This window comes from Schistocerca americana, chromosome 5, assembly GCF_021461395.2.
Source record: "Schistocerca americana isolate TAMUIC-IGC-003095 chromosome 5, iqSchAmer2.1, whole genome shotgun sequence".
Taxonomy (NCBI): domain Eukaryota; kingdom Metazoa; phylum Arthropoda; class Insecta; order Orthoptera; family Acrididae; genus Schistocerca; species Schistocerca americana.
Genome location: NC_060123.1, coordinates 463,784,786 through 463,801,443, shown reverse-complemented (window position 1 = coordinate 463,801,443; position 16,658 = coordinate 463,784,786). Strand labels below are relative to the sequence as shown.

At 39.7% G+C, this 16,658-nt stretch overlaps 1 long non-coding RNA gene across 1 annotated transcript; it reads left to right on the top strand.

Moving 5' to 3' along the window:
• Nucleotides 1-1,219: 1,219 nt before the first annotated feature.
• Nucleotides 1,220-14,476, top strand: LOC124615572. Its single transcript, XR_006979802.1, has 2 exons — nt 1,220-1,280; nt 14,363-14,476. It is a non-coding gene; the product is annotated as an uncharacterized LOC124615572 (long non-coding RNA).
• The last annotated feature ends 2,182 nt before the right edge of the window (nt 14,477-16,658 follow it).

The following is a 16,658-nucleotide window of genomic DNA, read 5'->3' as shown; positions in this document are numbered from 1 at the left end:
TGTAGATGTAGATGTAGACTATGCTAAAGAGATTTTTCCTTCTCTTCGGAAGAAGCTAATGTAAAAGATGCAAGAGTCTGGATGCAACATTTTAAAAAGTGCTTTTAGGAAGGCTTGTCTGTTTCCACTAGGCTGTCTCGTTTACCTTCCAACCTTGAGCTTGGTAACATTCGGAGCATGGTGGAAGAGAGTTTTAAAGAACATTTACAGAACACAAGACGTGATATAGTAACACCAACTACAAAAAGGCAAAAACGCCTCAATGGTCTCCTGGTAAAAGTATTTCATGTGAAGAACTGGTCGAGGCTAAGCAGGTTGTGACACATAGTCATTGTCACCCACACCATAGGCTTCATCATCTAACAAATCAATGGGTAAAACAAAAAGAAGAGACCACCAAAAACCGACTGTTCAAGTGACTCCATTGATGAATTTCTCAGTAGGACCAACTGATAATATATTGTAAATATTTGTCATGTAATATTGTTTTTCTGACATGTTCGACATCCTGGAGGACCTCCTCACTATGGATCAATTGAAATGAAAGAAAATCTATTCTAACCTAATCGAAGGAGAAAACATTCTGTAGCTGGATAGTAGTAGTGGCTTGACCATAGACAGTGAAACGTAAAGAACCCTTACTACAGTGTCTGCATCTGTAATGGCTCCTACAGTAATCATGCACTATCTGTAATGTCTTCCAAAAATCTCTCAACAGTGGACTATGACATTATGCAGTATGAGGGAGAGCTTTTTCCTGGACAAATTACAGCACCGGCAACCAAAAAGCAGTTTGTTATGGAGTACAACACTAAAAGATGAAGAGTAATAAGAACTAAAAGCACAAAATCCACTACTACGAAAATAGGCTAACTAACGATGCCGACAGACTGCATCGTCAAAACTTTCTTGCCAAGAAACCTTCACGTGTCATGACGTGACGTCACAGTCCGTTGGTTGCCTGTACGAATTGCAATGCATTGGGCAATATTTTGATGCGACGTGGCGGCCAGTGCCAATTCTCCTCTAATGTGAAAACCACTGTTATCATCAGTACTGAAACTTTGGCTGTACTTTAATCTTGTAACCGAAAGGTAAGCAAACTGTAAGAGAACATACAAGTGTATGGAATTTGTTACATTTGAAAAATGCATTTCAATATTAGAGAATTCGATCGTGTCTTCCGCTATCTGTCGATAATCGACTTATTAAATCGAGGCAAAGAAGTAACAAATGAACACTTGTTTATGTTAAGGGCACCTTTGTAGATATGTTGTGAGGTAAGGAAGTGAACTTTTGTATTGTTGTAATCTTGGCTCAAGAATGAAAAAGGATCCTTGTAAACCAATAGCCTGTAAAATACAAAAGTGCTTGACAGGTAAGATAGCGTCTGATCTTCCGACAGATATGCATTGGAAGGAATGTTACGTATTGATACTATTTCGACGTATGTAGGGCTTTTATGTTAGAAAATCATCTGTACACGGAAGACCAACTGTTGTATGCGTGTGTACCGTAGAGAGATTAAAACAATCATAATGTTACACTGTATGGTGTTCAGTGGACGTACTTTTTTCTGCTATAGTCTACTTAATTACCTATATGTTGCTGTGGAGCGCAATGAACATGACCTGTTACCCTGATTAAACTTTTATGAAAATCGTTCATGGTGAATATACTGAAGGCCTATGTATTGAGTCCTTAACAAGGAACGTAAAGCAGTACTTTCTTGTGGAGCTTGTTCACAAATAATTACATACCCACTCATTGACAAATTACTGAAATACAGTTGGAGATCGTGTACAGTAAAACTTCTTCCTTTTGTGGTCTTCAGTCCGAAGAATGGTTGGATGCAGCTCTGAATTCTACTCTATCCTGTGCAAGCTTCTTCATTTCCAAGTAACTACTACAAACTACATCCTTCTGTGTCTGCTTACAGAATTCATCTCTTGGTCTCCCTCTACGATTTTTATCCTCCACGCTTCCCACCAATACGAAATTTGTGATCGCTTGATGCCTCAGAACATGTCCTACCTACCAATCCCTTCTTCTAGTCAAGTTGTCCCCAAAATCCTTTTTCCCCAATTCTGTTCAGTACATCCTCATTAGTTACATGATCTACCTATCTAATCTTCAACATTCTTCTGTAGCACCACATTTCAAAAGCTTCTATTCTCTTCTTGACTAAACTATGTTTTCCTTCCTACAGCCAGTCTGCATTTTATATCCTCTCTACTTTGGCCATCATCAGTTATTTTGCTCCCCAAATAGCAAAACTCCTTTACTACTTTAAGTGTCTCATTTTCTAATCTAATTCCCTTGGCATCACCTGATGTTATCTGAGAACATTTCATTATCCTCATTTTGCTTTTGTTTATGTTCATCTTATATCTTTCAAGATCCTGTCTGTTCATTTCGTCTCCCAAGTCCTTTGCTGCCTGTGGCAGAAGTACAGTGTCATCAGCAAACCTCAAAGTTTTTATTTCTTCTTCCTGGACTTTAATTCCTTCTCCAAACTTTTCTTTTATTACCTTTACTGCTTGCTCAATTTACAAATTGATTTACACTGGGGATACATTAGAACTCTGTCTCTCTCAGCCCCTGCTACCCTTTCATGGCCCTTGACTCTTGTGACTGTAATCTGGTTTCTTTATGAATTGTAAATAGACTTTCACTCCCTGTATTTCACCCTTGCCATCCTTAGAATTTGAAAGAGAATATTCTACTCAACAACATAGATTTGCCTTTCCTTAGCCTATATTCCATTAGAAATCAGTCAGTATTGCCTCACATGTCCCTAAATTTCTCTGGAATCCAAACTGATTTCCCCTGAGGTTGGCTTCCAACAGTTGTCCATTCTTCTGTAAAGAATTCAGGTCATTGGAAGCGTCCGATTCCACCCGTCCCCTTTGACCCCATGACGTGAGGGTGTTGCGTGTGACGTCATTGTAGTGCAGAGTTCTACATCTACATTTATACTCCACAAGCCACCCAACTGTGTGTGGCGGAGGGCACTTTACGTGCCGCTGTCATTACCTCCCTTTCCTGTTCCAGTGGCGTGTGGTTCGCGGGAAGAACGACTGTATGAAAGCCTCCGTGCGCGCTCTAATCTCTCTTATTTTACATTCGTGATCTCCTCAGGAGGTATAAGTAGGGGGAAGCAATATATTCGATACCTCATCCAGAAACGCACCCTCTCGAAACCTGGCGAGCAAGCTACACCACGATGCAGAGCACCTCTCTTGCAGAGTCTGCAACTTGAGTTTGTTAAACATCTCCGTAACGCTATCACGGTTACCAAATAACCCTGTGACGAATCGCGCCGCTCTTCTTTGGATCTTCTCTATCTCCTCCGTCAACCCGTTCTGGTACGGATCCCACACTGATGAGCAATAGTCAAGTATAGGTCGAACAAGTGTTTTGTAAGCCACCTCCTTTGTTGATGGACTACATTTTCTAAGGACTCTCCCAATGACTCTCAACCTGGTACCCGCCTTATCAACAATTAATTTTATATGATCATTCCACTTCAAATCGTTCCGCACGCATACTCCCAGATATTTTACAGAAGTAACTGCTACCAGTGTTTGTTCCACTATCATATAATCATACAATAAAGGATCCTTCTTTCTATGTATTCGCAATACATTACATTTGTCTATGTTATGGGTCAGTTGCCACTCCCTGCACTAAGTGCCTATCCGCTGCAGATCTTCCTGCATTTCGCTTCAACTTTCTAATGCTGCAACTTCTCTGTATACTACAGCATCATCCGCGAAAAGCCGCATGGAACTTCCGACACTATCTACTAGGTCATTTATATATGTTGTGAAAAGCAATGGTCCCATAACACTCCCCTGTGGCACGGCAGAGGTTACTTTAACGTCTGTAGACGTCTCTCCATTGATAACAACATGCTGTGTTCTGTTTGCTAAAAACTCTTCAATCCAGCCACACAGCTGGTCTGATATTCCGTGGGGTCTTACTTTGTTTATCAGGCGACAGTGTGGAACTGTATCGAACGCCTTCCAGAAGTCAAGAAAAATAGCATCTACCTGGGAGCCTGTATCTAATATTTTCTGGGTCTCATGAACAAATAAAGCGAGTTGGGTCTCACACGATCGCTGTTTCCGGAATCCATGTTGATTCCTACATAGTAGATTCTGGGTTTCCAAAAAACGACATGATACTCGAGCAAAAAACATGTTCTAAAATTCTACAACAGATGGACGTCAGAGATATAGGTCTATAGTTTTGCGCATCTGCTCGACGACCCTTCTTGAAGACTGGGACTACCTGTGCTCTTTTCCAATCATTTGGAACCTTCCGTTCCTCTAGAGACTTACGGTTCATGAGTTGGTTGTAGATGTCTTGTTATGTGTGATGTCTCTCTCTCTCTCTCTCTCTCTCTCTCTCTCTCTCTCTCTCTCTCTGTGTGTGTGTGTGTGTGTGTGTGTGTGTGTGTGTGTGTGTGTGTGTGTGTGTGTGTGTGGTGGTGGTGGTGGTGGTTCAATTTACATACAGGAATTTTTGACTTTTTGAGATGTTGTGGTTTTTGTTTTGTTTTTCTTAGTTCAGTTGTTGGATTTTTCGTATCAGTAGTTATGGTTGACCTATATAGGTACAGGGAAATTACCGATTTTAATTTTTCGTAGTTTTATTTATTGGTGTTTTGGTATTGTCACATGTCAAGGGAAATGTCTGTTTCCATTTGGTGTCGTTTTTGCTGTAGGTATTGCTGTTGTGGTATCGTCAGCTGCGGTTGACCTAAATAGGTCAAGGGAAGTGTCCGATTCCTGTGCATTTTTTCCGTTGTTTTGTGTGTTTTTGGATCGTGGTGTGTTTTTTTACTGTTATCTTTTCCGCTCCCTAATACTCCCAATTTGCCGCAGTTGCCCCCTTAGTTTGATTTGTAGGGAGATGTTATTGTCTTATGTATACGTATATTCATGTGTGTGTTCGTGACATCATAGGCGCCATATTGGAGACGCTTAGAATAGCTTTTTCCGCCATGTTGATAACATCATGCGTCAAAGCAGTCGGGTGGAATCCTACACTTCTGTAATCGCAAGAATTCATGTTAGTATGACCATAAACCACGATTCCAATATGGCGCATATAAAGTCGGTATGTACACATTATGAGGACGAAAATACATCGAAAAACAAACACGCACACTTTCCACAAAAAGCCTAATGACACTAACGGAACAAGCGCGGGAAATGGGGTGTTTCTGGGTGGGGGCAAACTAAATATAAACAAATTTAGACACCCACCCCCATACAAAACCATACAAAATGACGAAAAAACCGACATCACAAAACTCCCCAAATACCACTAAACACAATATCATCTTGAATCGGACACTTCCCTTGACCTAAATAACTCAACAGCAGCTCCCGATCCCATAAATTAGGATCAAACACTTCCCTTGGCCCATATAGCTCAAAAATATTGCCCGATACCAATATCAACATACACAGCCACACATTATGATCGAACACTTCCCTTGACCTGCGCACTGTTAATTTTATCAGTCATATCCATTCCTGAACAAAAACAACAGTCCATTAATTTTACTAAAATTACCACACGATGTACAGGGAACAACACTAATTAACCTTCACACAAAATCGTTAGCTCACTGAAATGAATTCCACTACAAACACAGCCGACACTCGAACAATTCTGGATAATGAGCAAAAGCAAACTGAGCCCATCACACCACACAAACGAAAACCCTGAACATACCACCAGAGAACACAACAAATCACAACACGACATCGACAAACACGCCACACTCACAAACCAAACTCCGCGCCGTCATGACATCACAAACGACAACACACTTATGTCACGTGTCAAAGCCAACGCGTGGTATCGGACGCTTCTGTCGACCCAGTAGTTATAACAGAATGGTGTCTACTCCTGGAGCTTTGTTTTGATGCTAAGCACTTAATACAGAATAGTGCTCTCTGATAATAACGTATTAAATTTAAAACGTGATGTTATTGCCCTTGGAAATGTCTTGCACCACAGCTAAGGATTTTGGTTGTGTGGACCATACAACCATTGTGAAGAAGTTACAAATGTAGTAGTGGGCTCAGCTGGTTTATGTATGTTATGTAGTTGGAGACAGAAAATAGCTTGTAAAGATTTGTCTCCGATCACGTCGATCTGAGTTTCAAGCAATGGGTTCACTGTTATTTCTAACACCTGGATGTGAGCTCCTACTCGAATTGTTCAAAGATTTTGACCTTTTTGCAAGATTATAAAAGTATAGGGATAAAACTTATTACTTGTACGCATATTGAATAGTTATCACTCAAAATATGTGAAAACCACCTGACAACTGAAGAAAAAATAATCATCATTAATTTTTGCTATCAGTACAGTCTGTTCAGCATGTCTTGGAGAATACCAGGAGCTATACCGATGGTCTTATCGAACATAGAGAAATAGGAAATGTTCAGTTTTTGGTACTTCAAACAGACCGAAACCTTAATTAGCAACGTCCCACCTCCATTTTTTAATTTCTTTCTTTCTTTTTTGATGAGTCTTCAGTCTCCTGAATTGTTTGGTGCGGCCCGCCACAAATTCCTCTCCTGCGCCAACCTCTTTATTTCAGAGTAGCGTTTGCAGCCTACGTACTCAATTATTTGCTGGATGTACTCTGATCTCCGTCTTCCTCTACAGATTTTGCCCTCAACAGCTCCTTCTAGTACCATGGAAGTCATTCTCTGATGCCTCAGCAGATGTCCTATCATCGTATACCTTCTTCTTGTCAGTATTTTCCTCATATTTATTTTCTCCGGTTCTGCGCAGAACCTCCTCATTGCTGAACTTGTCAGTCCACCTAATTTTCAACTTTCGTCTGTAGCACCACATCTCAGATGCTTCAATTCATTTCTGTTCCCCTTTTCCCACAGTCCATGTTTCACTACCATACAATGCTGTGTTCCAATGTTCTCAGAAATTTCTTCCACCAATCATGGCCTGTGTTTGATTACTAGTAGACTTCCCGTGGCCAGGAATGCCCTTTTTGCCATTGCTAGTCTGTGTTTGATGCCCTCCTTGCACTGTCTGTCATTGGTTATTTTACTGTGTCAGTAACAGAATTCCTTAACTTCATCTACTTCGTGACCGTCAATCCAGATGATAAGTTTCTCACTGGTTTCATTTCTGCTACATCTCATTACTACCGTCTTTCTTTGATTTACTCTCATCCATACTCTGTACTCGTTAGACCGTACATTCCGTTCAGCAGATTGTATAATACTTCTCTACTTTCACTTATGAGAGCAATGTTATCAGCGAATTGTATCGATGTACTTACACCTTACAATTAGCATAATGGTGCAACATAATTCATCTGTATTTACAATATGCACGACTGCAGGTGTATAATATTTATGATGTCCAACATCTGAAATGATGGGTGCCCACTGAAGCCCACAAAGTCTGGAGATGATTTCACTTTGGTTTCGCCACATGTTGAAGACACCCACTGCAGCTCTCTTCAAACACCCAACAAATCATGCAGTTCCTGAAATGCTCGTGTCGAGCCTCCAGGCTGTCACAATTTGCACTCAATCAAACTCAGATAGTTGGTAAATCTTCTCCATTGTACACACGGACAGCATGCTCTGATGCTACTTGCACCGTGTGTGCATTTGATTAGCAGTCATTCCTAGCCAGGGGATGCTGCTATACCAAGGACAGGTTTAAATTGATAGGAGGTTAGTGGTCATAATGTTCTGGCCGTTCAATGTATATTTTACTGGTTCAATCTCATTTAATACATCACCTTCCTACTTAAAATTTTTTGAAGAATACAAACATTTTGCTATGAACTTTTGTGTTGAAATTTGAAATCATTCACCTTAAATTTTCTTAATTGGTTTGGCCACTTGTTAAACCAAATTTGACCATTGGTAGATGGGCTTAGATTTGTCATTTTACTTTTATTAGCTCTTAGGTCTCTTTTTGCTCCTACTGTTGTGATCATGAACATCAAACATGTATTTGCTTCATTTTGAGGGTCTCAGAGTTTTAATTAATCTAAAGGGTATAAAGATTACATTGTTGAGTATTTATGCTGCACAAACCTTTCACATTCACACTCAAAATTCTCTATGACCTAAGATGCAACTGCTATTTCAAATATGAATAATAGAGATTTACCAATGTTCATCTGCAGGTCTTTATCATTGAAGTACTGTATTTATTAACTCCATTACACTCTATTTGCAAACAATTTTAGTGTAGAAACTGATTTAAGGAGTCATCTGTGTAGCATATTATGTTCGAATTATAGGGTTGTGCCATGTCGTTCGTACACACTAATGGGCCAAAACATTATGACCATTTGTTTAATGGCTTTTCAGCCTACCTTTAAAAGACTGTACAGCAGCAATTCTGTTTGGCATGGATTCGTAATGTTTTTGGCAGGATTACAAAGGTATGTGGCACCAGATGTATACGCACAGGTCAGGTAGTTCCCATAAATTGAAGGCCGGTCATTTAAAGTTGTAGAGATAGCATCTGATAGCATCTTGGATGTGTTCTGTGAGGGTCTTGTATTTACAGGTGTCATTGTGCCTTTGATGACTAACACAGGTCCCGTAGAAGCCGGGGATAATACTGTCAGTAGTGTTATGCGTGTTTTGAGCAACTGTTCGCCTGGATGACAATGTATCTTGGCATGGCAATCAACCTGGTGTAACAATAGGGTGTATATGCCCTGGAACAACTGGGAAAAAACCCAGGAATTTTATAGAATTTCAGGAATTTTTCATTGTTTTTGTTTTCAGTTGAATTTTTGTAATTTTTACTGCTAAAAACTCATGCTCTAACAAAGAATTTTACTGCAGAATAATACTGCAGCAGTAATACATAAATTACAGAGAAAAAAAGTAAGTTGCAAAGGAAATGCGCCATATGTAGCAACAAATCACAGTAGGATGAAGGCTGTGCGATACTTCATAACAGCAAACTGCTTCTGATGAGTGTGACATCATAATTGTTTGCATTAGATACTTTTGAGCAGTTGCCAGTGGGCTCATGCGCTTGCACAGTTGATTTGCGTATGAGCAGTACTGTACCATCTGCTTCTGCCTACTTGAAGTGTGGCTGTTAGCTTTATCAGCAGTAGCAACAAGTAGCCAAATGTTTCCCAGAAAAAATTTTCTGGCGCACCCAAGCTGCCAGATTCGTGCCCGCACATGACAGTTTTGAGTTGTAGTGGGGAGGGTGGGGTCCCCACATGATCTGTGTTTTTGTTTACAGCTCCCATGTCAAATGGGAACAAAACTGATTTCTGTGGCTGGGAGCTATCAATTGAATTAAAATACATTCACACAATTACAGAAAGCTATTAGTTTCAGTTTTTTAAATTTTATTTTATTTTCACGTTTTTGGCAGTGAAGCATTAATCAGTCGCTTTGCAGAACAACGAAGTTATTTTTGTTGATTTGCTGAAGACATTTGGCGTTTGTTAATCTTTTCTGTAGAGGCAATCAATTTATTTGTAATGAAGTATTTCATTCCACGCTATTGTCGAGTTTCAACTGTTTTCTGAATTTCAAGTGCACGTTTTCATCTGGCACATATGGCTTTAAGCCATAATAAAGAATGAAACAGGAGATACTACAGTACTGGTACTCCAAGAAAATTTGCATGCCAAAAACCACACTCAAAAGCTCGACATCAGGTTGAAGGCCTACTTCTTTGTGAATCTGGGCATATGAATGTGCATTTTAAGCCGAATTATGCATTTAAGTGTGATTTACGAAATTCCGATGCTGTTGGAGTATTCTCTGATATCCTGTTTCATTTATGATGTAGTTTTAAGATCTCTCAATTCTATATACAGGATGACAATTACTGAACTATATGAAAAAAATGAAAATCAGTTAAAAACTACAATGTGCATACACTTTGTTCAACATGTAAACGTTACTAGAGATATTTGGATTTAGGTTATGATATGTTCGATATGCCTGCCATCATTGACGATGTGGCGCAGACGAATAGCAAAATTCTGCACGACCCGCTGGAGTGTTGGAACATGGTGTTGGAACATCAATGCTGTTGATCACCTCCTGGATGGCTGTTTTCAGCTCATCAATGGTTTTGGGGGTTGTTGCTGTACACCTTGTTTTTAATATAGCCACCAAAAAGGAATCACAAGTGTTCAGATCAGAACATGGCAGCCAATTGGGGCCCATACCAGTGGTCTCTGGGACCAGAACCAGAATGCAGTCCATAAAGTGTTCCTCCTGGACATCAAACACTCTTTTGCTACTATCATGTTGAGTCCCATCTTGTCGAAATCAGGTTCACTTTGGATCATGGGGAGGAAATCATCTTCCAAAACATCCGCGTACCATTCGGTAGTCATCATACCATCAATGAATATTGCACCAATTATTCCGGGATGGACATTGCACACCACACAGTCACTCATTGAGAGTGAAGAGACTTTTTGATTGTGAAATATGGATTCTCAGTCCCCCAGATGCGCCAGTTTTGCTTGTTGACGAACCCATCCAAATGTCTGTGGGCTTTGTCGCTAAACCAAACCATACTGATTCCCATCGTGCCCAATGGCCAACCCAGCAATTTGAACATCGTAACACAAACCTTTCAGAAGTTGTGATGATTTTATTTCATATAGTTCAATAATTTTCACTCTGTACATACGAACTTACAGGCTTCCTACGTCATCGTAGTTATGTGTGTGCAGTAACACCTTTTTTATAGTGTGCTCTGACAACTACTGTAACAAATTCTAACAGGTCACGGGAAAATATTGCAAATGGTGATTTGAAAAGCATTACTTACAAGTAAACTGCATTTTACACAAGATGAATTATTTTATGTATGAGAATGTGCTTTGAATTTCTTAAATCACTAAGTGTTTGACTCTCATTTAAAGCTTAACACTTTAAGGGCCAGACACTTAAAATATTTCAGGCCCAGAAGGCCAGACATTTATGCCATTATTTAAAATTTTACTGGCACTTTTGTGTGATGTATCTTAAAGTGTAACACATGCAAAAAGACCAATATTATATGTGAAAGCTTAGCTTTTCTTGTAACTTCACTCTGTATGTTAATTTAAACTACTAACTTTTCCTATTTGTGAGTTCGCGCTACTTAACACTGATACTGCTGTTGGCTGGCATTCGTTGTCTAAAGAGCCAGGAAGTTCTATGTCGGTGTATTAAACTTTAACCATTCAAAGAATTGCTATAAGTATATTGTCACTTAACACAGAAAAAGTGTTTTTCTACCTGGGAGAAAGTTTTTTTGTAAGTGGGAAATCAGGGAAAGCTTATTTTTGTGTAGTGTGTGAACTGTTCCCAATGTTAAGTGACAGCAAATGAACACTCATCAGCAAATAACTTATGTAAGTATCTAACTTTGTAGAGTTCAAAATTAGTGATCTTAAAATGTAGCCTAAATTATATGTGTTAATATTATTTGTAATCTCTTTCTATGTAGTCTTTTCTCACTATGTTTGAACACCTTGTGACGCATGCACACGTTAAATTTTTGGGATTTGGGATCTTCCAGATTTCTGTTTTTTAAAGTTGACAGGTAAGCAGTAGATTTCCCCATTTGTGGCTTGTATTGTTGCTAGAATGATTCAAGATTTGCCTCTGCTTTTGTTGCCACATCGTGTACTCCCAGCATTACACAGCAGCATTCAGTCGTGGAGTGGGCAGTGCTCATAATATTGTGGCTCATCATTGTATATGAGAATGAGAAAATGGCTGAGTATTGAACTCTTGTTACTGTTACACTGGTGGACTTAAAATTTATCATCTATTTTATATGTTATATTTTGCTAGGGAGTTTGTAGTATAATACCCTGCTCGACAGAAAAAGAGAAGCACCTAGAAGACATTGTTAGATGTCAGTGTAATTTGTACACATCATTGGCAGGTGTCAGTGATTAGAGTTGAAATTCTCTGTGGCGTGTAGAACGACCGCCAGAGTGCATTACTGTTGTTCATGTTTAATGTTGTTACTAGGCCTGGTAGGGTATGGAAGGAGCAGTGTCAGATGTTGAGTGATCACTATGAAGGATACAGAGATGCAGGATACTTGTTTGAGATAGTGTTGTCAGCACTCTGTATAGTTAGAAAGGGGTCTCATCTGGCTGACTGTACAACCCATGCTACATCCAGATTTGTGGTGAATTTGGATGTGACAGTGGGTCAGTATTGGACTGCATAAGAGAGTAAGGGTTGGCGTACTCATTGTCAGGGTTCTGGTCGAACAAGTCTGACTGCAACACAGAGGGATCATTGTATTGTGCACCAATTACATTTTTGTATTGTGCACCAATTACATTTTAAGCCCTTTACATCTGTGCCTGCCAGCTGAGTACAAGTATTTGATTGCCTGCAACGTTCTATGTCATCTCACACTGTTGTTTGGAGATTAGCAGCAGTCACACTTAGAAGTAACTGTCCCGTGCATAAGCTGCTGTTAGCATACAACACAAATAAATGCATTTGGAGTGCTACTGTGACTAGGAAGCATTGATAATTTATGTTACATTGTGTTCAGCAATGAATCACAATTCTGCAGTACCCTGGATTACCATCATCTGTGAGTATAGAGGTTGGATGACCATCTGTGAATATGGAGGTGGCCTGAGGAGAGTTCCCATTCTTCCAGTGTTTTGGAGAGGCATAACGGCGTTACTCAGTACGTCATGGACATTGTGCATCCTCATGGCAGATGTATCTATATGAACTTTTGGCATGATGTTGAGGTACTCCCGCGGCCAGAAGGATCCCCAGACCTTTCCTTAATAGAACATGTATGGGACCAGCTCTGATGTCAACTCCATGCCAGTGCCAGTATCCAGGATGTCAAGGACCAGTTACAATCCAGAAAGAGATTTTCACTCTGCAGCGGAGTGTGCGCTGATATGAAACTTCCTGGCAGATTAAAACTGTGTGCCCGACCGAGACTCGAACTGTAAGGTTTGGAAGGTAGGAGACGAGATACTGGCAGAAGTAAACCTGTGAGTACCGGGCATGAGTCGTGCTTCGGTAGCTCAGATGGTAGAGCACTTGCCCGCGAAAGGCAAAGTTCCCGAGTTCGAGTCTCGGTCGGGCACACAGTTTTAATCTGCCAGGAAGTTTCATACCAGTTACAATAATTGTGAGTCAGCTTGCCTCAGAACAGGATACCAGTACATTATGACATACTTCCCTACTATATCAGTGCATGCATCTAGACCAGAGTGGGGGGCAACATCATGCTGGTAAGTGGACTCCTAGCGTGTAGCTCTTTGTAAATTTGACTCTATTTTAAGGTACCTTTTAAATCCTTGAAGTTTCATTTCATTTCCTCATTACTTTAATGGTGCTTCCCTTTGTTTTAGTCAGGGAGTGTGTTCAAAGCGTGCGTGCATGTGCGTGCGTGTGTGTTTGTTCAACGAAAACACTATTGGTCCACCCAATGAGGCACTTGTTGTGTGTGTGACTGAGTTAACCAAGTAAACCATCTGCCGTTGAACACTCTAGGCCACGCCAGCTCTGGAACTGCTATGAGATTACAGTTGTAGTAAAAACTTACGTTTTTTGTAGTTCAAATAAAATAATCCCCCATCATAGTCACTAATTACGTCTAAACCATATTGCAAATAAATTTATGAACAACCGAAAATTTATTTACAGGCAAGGTATGTATATTTCTGATTGAAAGTATAAATTTTGCAGATACCCAATTTTTTAAATTTTTTTAGTAAAATAGGTTGTTCGGAAATTTTATATAGCTGTGAACCCATGACAGTTCCACTTTCATACTTAGGAATTAGTTAACAATTGTGATGGGAAGTGTTGTGTATAATTTTTTTGAAAAGTTTTGAAGATGAACTTTTTGATAAATTAACAATTTGAATTTGAAAAAAAATTTCTATCCCAAACCCACATTGTGTTGTACATCATAGGAAAGCTCGTGGAAAATGATGCAAAATTGCTCCTATCCCATCATTTTAGCTTAATTAGAAGAGTTGCTACAGCTATTTGAAATAACGCCAGAGCGGCATTTTTTGACAATTTTTGACATCTTCAAATCACCACACTTTAGAAATGATTGTCGCATTTCCTGGTTATTTTTCTTAATCTGTGTGTAGGCTATCTGTGTGAAACGTGTCATCAAAATCTGAGATGGTGATTTAAAATTCGTATTAAAAATGAGCTTATTTTGACTGGAATGTTCCACTGTTATTGAAAACTTACATGAGCTAAACACTACTGTTGAATATACAGTTTTCAGTGTTCATTTATTTTACCTCTATATGTGCTTATAATTTTATTGTTAATTTTTGTTGCAGAAAACAGATTTCAGGAGCCATCTTGTCAGGATGTGCTTGAAGAAATGAGAGAGTGTTGCAGGAAGTGGGCACACATTTCGCTTTGCTGTTCCGGTATTGACATAAGTGATAAAGGAAAAAATTACAAGGTAATTGCCTCAGACAAGGCTCTGTCTTTGTTTTAGAGAAAGAACATAACTGCTCAAATTGTTTGCAGATGATGATAAATTGTAACAAACAATGTTATTGGTCAAGGTGATACTCATCAGTGCATTAATCACGTCCAGTGTCATAACACTTCACCATTTTGCTTGCTTATACCTTGTGGAGGCAGAAGAGTAGTGATGAAGATAGTTGTACTATGAGCTGGGAACTAATAGATGTTGTATCTCACAAGGATCGATCTTAGGATCCCTTACTTTTCTTTTTTGTTTATGGACCTTGCCGTTGGTGGGGAGGCTTGCGTGCCTCAGCGATACAGATAGCCGTACCGTAGGTGCAACCACAACGGAGGGGTATCTGTTGAGAGGCCAGACAAACGCGTGGTTCCTGAAAAGGGGCAGCAGCCTTTTCAGTAGTTGCAGGGGCAACAGTCTGGATGATCGACTGATCTGGCCGTGTAACACTAACCAAAATGGCCTTGCTATTCTGGTACTGTGAACGGCTGAAAGCAAGGGGAAACTACAGCTGTAATTTTTCCCGGGGGCATGCACCTTTACTGTATAGTTAATGATGATGGCGTCCTCTTGGGTAAAATATTCCGGAGGTAAAATAGTCCCCCATTCGGATCTCCGTGCGGGGACTACTCAAGAGGACGTTGTTATCAGGAGAAAGAAAACTGGCGTTCTACGGATCGGAGTGTGGAATGTCAGATCCCTTAATCGGACAGGTAGGTTAGAAAATTTAAAAAGGGAAATGGATAGGTTAAAGTTAGATATAGTGGGAATTAGTGAAGTTCGGTGGCAGGAGGAACAAGAATTTTGGTGAGGTGAATACAGGGTTATAAATACAAAGTCAAATAGGGGTAATGCAGGAGTAGGTTTATTAATGAATAAAGAATAGGAATGCGGGTAAGCTACTACAAAAAGCATAGTGAATGCATTATTGTGGCCAAGATAGACAGGAAGCCCATGCCTACTACAGTAGTACAAGTTTATATGCCAACTAGCTCTGCAGATGATGAAGAAATTGATGAAATGTATGATGAGATAAAAGAAATTGTTCAGGTAGTGAAGGGAGACGAAAATTTAATAGTCATGGATGACTGGAACTCGAGAGTAGGAAAAGGGAGAGAAGGAAACATAGTAGGTGAATATGGATTGGGGGTAAGACATGAAAGAGGGAGCCGCCTGGTAGAATTTTGTTTCCTTCACTGCTTGCTCAATATACAGATTGAACAACATTGGGGATAGGCTATAACCCTGTCTCATTCCCTTCCCAAACACTGCTTCCCGTTCGTGCCCCTTGACTCTCATAACTGCCATCTGGTTTCTGTACAATTTGTAAATAGACTTTTGCTCCCTGTATTTTACAACTGCCACCTTCAGAATTTGAAAGAGAGTGTTCCAGCCAACATTGTCAAATTCTTTCTCTAAGTCTACAAATGCTAGAAACATAGGTTTACCTTTCCTTAATCTATCTTCTGAGATAAGTCCTAGGATCAGTATTGCCTCGTGTGTACCAACATTTCTACAGAATCCAAACTGATCTTCCCCGAGTTCGATTTCTACTAGTTTTTCTATTCGTCTGTAAAGAATTCCTGTTAGTATCTTGCAGCCATTACTTATTAAACTGCTAGTTCGGTAATTTTCACACCTGTCACCACCTGCTTTCTTTGGGATTGGAATTATTATATTCTTTGTGAAGACTGGTGGTATTTCACCTTCCTCATACATCTTGCTCATCAGATGATAGAGCTTTGTCATGGCTGGCTCTCCCAAGGCTATCAGTAGTTCTAACGGAATGTTGTCTACTCCCGGCAGCTTTCTTAACTTAGGTCTTTCAGAGCTCTGTCAAATTCATCACACAGTGTCATATCTCCCATTTCATCTTCGTCTACATCCTCTTCCATTTCCATAATATTGTCCTCAAGTACATCACCCTTGTATAGATCCTCTGAATGCTCCTTTCACCTTTCTGCTTTCCCTTCTTTGTTTAGAACATTATAGCAAATCATTATAGTTTTAGAAATAGCTGTTTTGACATTTTGACTGAACTTAACATGGCATTTCAGTATCTATGCCTACGAAAGCTTTCTTTTTGGCAGACCTAACTTTATCTGCATTAACTTGTTCCCTTTTAATTTATCATAAATGTT